We start from the raw sequence: 8,936 nt of genomic DNA on the forward strand, positions 1-8,936 counted from the left end.
CAAAGACCAGTTCTGCCACGTACAGCATGAACTTATAGGTAAGGAAAGGGTTGGAGAATTAAAGGTGAAGCCTAATTTCACTATGCTGGTAAGTTACTGATTATTTATTTATTTGTTTATTTATTTTTGTTCAGCTCAAAAAAATATATATCCGATTTCCAAACAAGTCTGAAAAATGAAATGAAACAAAAATCTGTGATGCGTTAATTCTCTTGAACCATAATTTAGCAGACAAAAAATAAAAATAAATAAATAAATAAATAAATAAATATGTTGACCAATTTGGTTGTATTTGTTAAATAGATTAATGCCTGCAACACACAAAAATGTTGGGTCAGAGGCATATTTACTAATGTGTCACATCATATATTCTTTATATTTAATTAATTTCTGAAGATTTGCAAGTTCAATTTCTGCCCACTGTTGCTTAATACCACACAATGGTCTTGCTGAAATAACCATGTACTTCCCAGGAAAAGATGTCACTTGATAGCAGTATATGTCTCTCTAAATCTCAATAACACCTACACATCAATGGTACCTACACACAAAGGCCCATGTTATGAAGACTGATACACCCTCATACCATGATGTTGGCTTTTGCACCTTTAACTGATAACAGTGTGGATGGGCCCTTTAATCTTCAGAACAGAGAACTTGGTGTCCTGAAAACAAGCTGGAATGTGGACTCATCTGACCATAGCATCATTTTCTCAAGTGTGTTGGACCCTCTGTGAGATGACCGTGGGTGAAGAGAATTTTGAGGCGTTTCTGCATAGAATTGATGTATGGCTGTATGTTCTGGAGTAATAGATTTTTAGGTTGCATTTCTCAGTAGAACAGCGGACTGTGTTTAGTGACCAACTACTCCCTATATATTTTTTGCATGCAATAATGTATGAGAGCTCAAGTTCACACACATTCAACAGTGCGATTTCTCCAGATTTGCAGAATCTTTTCACAATATTATGTGAAATATTATGTTGTTCTTTTTGTATTGTTGGATAGCCTGAATTATTTTAATATTTCCAAAAACAAGGCTTGCATTAAACTAATTTAAAACATTTATATCTTACATTCTGTTTTTAACATGACACTGAATGTGTTCAAACATAAAACATATGACATAATATCTGTTAAAATTGGTAACACAAATGTGTGTGATGTGTTAACTCATCACTTTTAGTGAATAGTATTTAATATAGGCATTGTTATTGTCATTTAAGGACTTTCACTATAGGACTATTGTAAGATTAATCAACCTATCTTTTGACCTTTTAAGGGCTCTGAAAATTACCTTTCTATAAATTATCATCTACCGTTGTAAGAAAATGAAACATTCCATAATCATGATTGATGTTCTATTTCTAGATTATTTAATATTATTGTTATTTCCCTACATTAAAGATATTTTCATATGCTACAATACTGTTTTTCTTTGCTGAAAAAGAGAACATAACAACATACTATTATTTAAGCTTAATTTTATTATCGAACTAGATATGGTTTGTTGCTTTTCATATATTTTTTTGTTTAATATTCTTAATAAAAACAGAGTTAAATGTAATGACATCCTCTAGATAAATAAGGGATTATTTATGGGATTTTCCGAAATTAACTCTTCGTTTACTTTACAAACAGAGGTGCAGTGTTTTGAGTGATGAGGGAACTTCTCTGCAGTGACCTCCAGCAAGTTTGACCGCTTTAGGCTGCAGTGACCCTGAGGTGGGACGGCGCTGAGTGTTTGGAGTGGAGGAGTAATGAGGGGGAAAGACACACAACAAGCACAAGCTGCCCAACACAAACACACACTGGGGGAAAGTATTTAAAGCAAACTATGCATCGCTCCGAGCTCATGCAACGGCCCCTAATTCTGCCCTTTGTAATCTGACACGTACTATAAACACACACAAACACACACTTACAGAAATACACACACGTAGGATGGACAGTGGAGAATCCAGCATGAATATGCGCACCTGGCCGTCAGGTGTGTTTCAGTTTTCAGTGAAAGGTGGGTCATTGTGGTTTGATTAATGATGAGTTGATGGTTTAAAGTTGACTGAAATGTATAGGGGAATGAGGTGTCATTTTCCTTTTTTTTAACCCCCTAGAAATAATGTAAATAGCCTCATACTAATACTCAGCAATATAATGTGTGGTAGCACACATGCCAATCCAGAGCATCTTTGCTCTTATAAAATACATAAATACAGGAAACATTCTAATTCTGTGATCATTTTTGTGCCACCTTCTTATGCCAAAGGCCTAAGAGAAAACAGGTTACCACATGCTCCATGTGGAATAAACAAAAATGAAATATTATATAAATTTAGCACACAGCTTAATAAACAAAAAAATAAATCACATATTATAAAAGGTGCAGTCATTTTTGCAGAGGCCACATATTGATTAATTTTCCCTCAATATGTTATATTCAGCAGGTAAACAGTAACTGTACATTGAAATATGCAGAACTGTATTCTCTGCAGAGGATTTGTTCATGTAAACTTTAAAAATCAAAAGGTCAAAATCAAATTTGCCAAAAGTTTTGTATAAGGCTGTACAGTATACCAGTTTTTATGAAGGACAGGGTCTCCATCGTGGAGACTGTTAGCTTTAATGTAAATAACTATTGACCAATTCCAATTGTTGGCATATTGGTATATATACCAGCTTTACTAAAGAACCTATGTTTTAAGAGTGTAGGTTAACCATCTATGCAGTTTGATCTACGTGTCTCTGTTAATTGCATGATGGTTCACTAATGCTGTGCCGGTTTTGTCGGTGTCTGAATCTGTAATTTTGAGCAATAAAACACACCAATAGAATTATGTTTAACATTGTCAAATAACAATGAACACATCTGCAGTTCTCTTATGGACCACAGGGTGAGTCCACCTTATGAGCCAGATGTCTGCGGTGTTGTGGAACAAATCTAGGCCAAGTCTATGTAACACAGCATGTGTCTTAGCCCAAGTTAAGCCAAGCTCATCAGCGTTGGCCTACGGCTGGCCCACACATCTTTTGCGGTTGCCATAACAGATTTGGCTAAAATATGCCTGCTAACCGGGTACATACTGTGTTTATTGTTACTCTGTTTAAACAGAGTAAAGAAACTCAAAACTATACTCTCTCACACTCTCAGAAAGATTAAAAACCTGAGAACCTTCTTCACTAAAGAAATCCTTGTGCATCATAGGAGATACGGCAGCACACATGCTGGGTCTTTTCACTTCACGTTGTGGTGACTTCCTACCCTCCTCCAGAAGTTATACAGCACAGTTTCTGCAGTGCTGAGCCTGGAGTAGCAACAACAGTAGCTCTGTTCTCCTTATTTCAGGTCAGTGAACGATCTGTACATTTAAGTTTAAAAATGCAGCCTAGTGTTCCTTTAAGCCTTACATAATAAGGATTATACGATCGTTATCAAAACTGATTTCCAGTCATTAGCTTATCTCTGCAATTGTTGCAAGTGGTCCAAATCTGCTGTTTGATAAACAGTGACTGAAGGAGTCACGAGGTCAAATCTATTTGATATAACATTGCAGGCCTAAAACAATTTTGCATTATTGCTTCTAAACATTCCTTTAAAATAATTTAAATTTACTATAATTCTAATATTTTTAGTCAAAATAAAACTGATAAAACTGCTAAAAGGATATAGCATTCGTATATATAATTTGTTGGAGATATAATTTGCATATCATTTGTGTTCACATGTTGTTGGTCAAATAGTGTACATTCATACAACTGTAATATTGGTGTAAACTCACCAAGCCACATTCATTTTACTACATTTGGCAAAATAAAGTGCGATTGTGCTCTTTTCCCTTTGCATAAAATGCAAATAAATAATAATACAGTGACTTGTGACTGTGTGTGTTAGCCTTCAAGTCTCCAGGTGTGCTGGTGGAGGAATTTAAAGGAACACTAAGTAATATCTTTACCTTACAATTACAGCTTCAGAATCATTGTGAGGCTTCACTGACCTGTAATAGGGAGACTAGAGCCTCTGTTGTTGCTACTTTGGGCTTTGCACTGTAGAAACTGCACTATGTAACTATGAAACAACCCCCTCCCCATTTCAGAACAGTGCTGTAAAACTATTTACACTCTTCAACTATAGAGGGAAACCAGGATCAAAAATACCAGATCTTACCTAGTGCTGCTTTAACAAATCATCGGATGGGAAACACACCTGTGTTTTTCTAAGCAGCTCAAATTTTATAAAAAAACATGAAGTTATTGCAAATTTTTTGTTAATTTGTGAAAATAAATCTATATACATTCTAAAGCTCGTTTTAATTTTAAACAGTCTTCTTGGCTGGTGAACTGTACCTTTAATTAGAAATTTTAAAGGTACATGTTATTGTTTGTATCTTTAGTGACAATAATGTACCTGTACAGTACCTTTTTCACTGAGAGTACATAAGGCCCACTGCCCTTCACTGGGGTCACACTGTAACACTCCCTCTCTTTGTCTGGCCAGTTTCACAGAAGGATAAGTGATCGTGGTCCTGGGAAAAGCCAGCAGTGAGAGGCTGCTCGCTGTAATGCAGGATGCCTGATAAGCATCAGGTAAGGCCATTGGGCTCTACTGGTGTGTGCCATCAACCACAAGTCAAGGCCTTTGAGAGCAGGAGGGTGTGAAGTAGTTGTCACTGAACTCTAAGAGGGATCCTCTTGTTGGTGATAATACACAACTCAGGTGTCAACTCTGCTTTGAGAAAAAGAACCACTCAGCCTAGCCTCAAATTGGCATCACCAGCAAAACACCCGCTCTTCACTCCTGCATTTACTTTCCTTCATTGTCTCTTGTTATCCCCTCCAAGGACAGAATAGGGGTGTTTTGTACCCCAGGTTTAAGTCAACAGTGTGCTGTTTAAATATAAAATGATATGGGCGATGGTTTTCAAACAAGGCAGTCACTAGTGATTTATTTAATCCATGGGGGCACTTATGGATAAGGGACAGATCCTGGATGATACCAAAAATGATACATGTGAATACATAATTATTAACTGGTTTGATTATTAATTGGTGAATAATAATAATTATGGTAGCAAGACAGCAATTACATGTTAAAAGATCAATTTCAAATTAAAATAATAATAAAAAGAAATTGATAAAATAAATAATATAATCACCACTGGGGATGGCATCGCTCTGTACAGGACAAGTGCTCTGTCAATGTATTCCTGTCATGTGTTTAGTGAATCTGGGTAGGCTCTGGACACAAAACCAACCAAGCTTCAGAAAGTGAAAGAATACATGAATGAAAACATGCTGCTAATTATACTAATTACATTTTCTAAAATATTTAAATGTATGTAGTCAATGGAAGCAAACGAACTTAATCACACTGGACCATATAAGTCAAGAGAATCTTGTCTATTGTGTCTGCAGGAAAACAGCAAACTCAGCCTCACTGTTTTATTTAGGCAACAAACGCAGGCCACTCCATGCTTGAAAATGTTGACGTATTTTGAGCTAAACCCAAATGCCGTTTTTGCTTTGCTTGAGGTGTTTCTGCACCAGTGCCTGAAAGTCATTCAGGTCAACCACCATCTTGGTCTCAGCTGGTGTGTGGAGTGCTGTCAGGAGCCTTCAGCCACTTTAAGCCTCCATCAAAGTGGTCAGATCCAGACTCAACATGTCTGCAGGTGCAAGATTCATGATGGATTGAGACTACCTAGAGACCTACACATTAGAGGCTGATGCAGCTTCTGTGTTTTTTAAAAAGCTTCTTAAAATTTATTTCAGTTCATAATGAGTCACAATATTCAATGCATTTCAACTTTTGCTGTAATGGATACAGAGACAGCAAGGGAAATTCAAAATATAGGAAAACCTAATCATTGCTTATTATTCCTTCTATTTACTTAAAGTAACACTAGGTAATAATGATAATATAATATAATATAATAGTGCTGAGCTCAGAGTAGTTGCAACAGAGGCTGTATTCACCTTATTACAGATCAGTGGAGCATCACAATGATTTTTAGGCTGTAGTTTGAAGTTAAAAATAAATATCTTTCATTTAAAGCATTTAACAGACACTCTTTTCCAGAGTGACTTATGCTTCTAATCGTGTTATAGAAGCAGGAGAAAGAGATGTTAGTGTTCTTATCTTCGTAAGTACTCTTTGTGGCGTGAAGAGGTGCGTTAACCAAAGCAAGCAGAACCCATGCCCTTTGCATATAAGACAGAGGTGTTAATTACTACATACATATTTAAGCACAATTTGTACATATTTTCACTTGATTTCAAACTGTTTCACACTCTATTGCAACTGCGTACTGTGTACTTGTGTAGTTGCTAGGCGGCCTAGGGCCAGAAAAATATTAAATGACACCACATGGCATAATGAAAACACATTGTACTCCTCTACAAACTGTCTGAGAGTTATTGTGTTACAATGGGGGTTAAAACACTAATATTTAAGGGGCAAGAGATGTCAAATAAGAGTAAATGTAAAAATAATATACTGTTATTTCATATGATGTATGACATATATTTTGTGAGAGACTGCTGATCTGCTCTAACACACCGATACAAACATGCTGGAAGTTTATACTGAAACGGTTTGTCCATGTTTGTCTATCATTTTAGAGCTTCTTGCTGTAATGCTCAGAATGCAGCTTTGCCTTAGGAATTGCACTGAAAACATTATATATTCGCTCTCAGTGTTTGTGTTCACAAATACGTGTGAAGTTTGTTTCTGGCCCAGGGCTAAACTGTATAGGTCGTTTAGTTTTAACATACAACAATTGCTGATGAGCTCCACTGTGGCCACTTCTGGATTCACAGTCATCCCCAGTGTCAAAAAAAAGTAATTCTGGGTGAATCATCACCCAAGTCATCAATTAAAGACATGGAGTCTGACACTTTTACAGCTAGGACAAAATAAATGCAACTGCAGTATATGGGTTTAGCAATTTCTAAAAACAAATTTCATATATAAATATAAGAGGTGTAACAAAGTTATTACAATTTGAATAACAATAATTTAAGTGTATGAAAACTGGAAACTGTCAATGACAAAAGCTGGGGATGTGGAAGTGTCTCAAGGAGTACGGCTTGGTGGCGCTGTGATATACACTCCTTAAAATATACCGTATGCAAGTTTGGACATTCATAAATATAGGTACACACATTTAATTTAATATTTAACAAATGCTCTGTATAAATGTTATAAACCTGTAATGGATTTTATATGTTAAGATTTTTCCCAGTATCACAGCAAAAGACATTAGAATTATTTTTTTAAAATAAAAACTTTATTAATTTGACCAGAATGGTTTAAAATTGAAACACCCCCCCCCCCACACACACACACACACAATACCATAGCACCTTAAACCTATATTTCATTAAAGTAATTGATTCTTAAAATGTATATCTGAATATATATTTATAAATTTGTGTGTGTGTGTGTGCGTGTGTGTGTGTGTGTGTGTGTGCATGCATTTTAGACAGCCCTTGTCAAATTAACATAAGTGTTATTATGTTATTTTATTATAATTTTGTTTGCTTTGAAATTGGGAAAAAACACAAGATTTTTAAACATTTAAAATCCATTACAGCTTCATAATGTTTGCACAGGACATAAAACCTTGTATCTTGTGGATGTCATCTTCAGGGCACTTTGCGTGTGTGGCCCCCTATGGTGAAATACAAAATGGAGGTATGGCCCCTATGAAACCCAATCTGGACAGCTGCAGGATGCCCCCGCCCTCACTCTGATGCTTAATGAATTCCAATGCAAACCAAATCATGGTTAACTTCTCCACGATTGATGGATTGCCTTTACACTGTCAAAACAGCTTAAATGTGCACGTTTTTAAGCCTTTGCTTCTCTCTATCTGAGTATCATCATCGGATAAGAGGATCCTCAGAGGCGCCAGAAAGCTGCATAGACTAATCTAATATCATGATTATTTTACATCATTTGTCAGGAGTCAGATCATATTCCCTTTATAAGAGGGGAATTGGTACCGTTGTGAGACTGGCTGTGAAGGTAACATTTTAAATTAACCAAATTTTACCATAAATAAAGTGACAGTAACACAGATCAATATCTTACATGTCTTATGTGATCATTTATTTTCACGTTATTATTATTTTAATAAGAATATTACTGAAAATACTGTTCTTTCTGTGATATCGGAGTGCAGAAAGGTTTAAATGGTTTAAGGCAGATTTATCACAACCACCCCATTTTTAACATTAATATGTGTACATCATATTCATTACCTTCAATTAATGATACAAATCTACAGTCTGTTTACATAAAACATATGCCTGAGAAAAATGTGAAGATTATATATTTGTATTAAGAAGTATGCCAGCGAAGGAACACAGAAACACAGTAATACAAACACACACACACACACAAACACAAACACACACAATCACACACACACAAACACAAACACTTGCAATATTTTGTGGAGACTTTCCCCCTACTCTGAGTCCAACCCTAACTCTTACACTAAATCTAATCTTAAAACAGGTCTTCGCTTTAAAATGTAATGATGTACATTGCGGGGATCAGCTTGTGATTTCCACAAAGAAGAACAAGGTGAGTGTGTAAACAGGTTTTAGTCCCCACAGTGTGATACACTCCTAACACGCACCCACAAACACAAACACTCTGAAAAATGTAAATATAAACAGATAGAAATGATGAGCAATGACATAACTGGGTTTCAAAAGAACATCTCTGAGGCAGAATCTGTCAGAAGTAAAGATTTGTACTGGTTTAGCATTCTGTGAAGGTCTATACAGGCAAATAGGGCAACAATGCAAAAATAACATTTCTCAATTTTAAATAGTAAATAACTCGAAGATTTCATCATCTATTTAAAAGATATATATATATTATAAAATTATTTTAACATCATTATTATTAAACTAAAATAAGCAACATC

This window comes from Hoplias malabaricus, chromosome 1 (assembly GCF_029633855.1).
Source record: "Hoplias malabaricus isolate fHopMal1 chromosome 1, fHopMal1.hap1, whole genome shotgun sequence".
In the NCBI taxonomy this organism is placed as follows: Eukaryota; Metazoa; Chordata; class Actinopteri; order Characiformes; family Erythrinidae; genus Hoplias; species Hoplias malabaricus.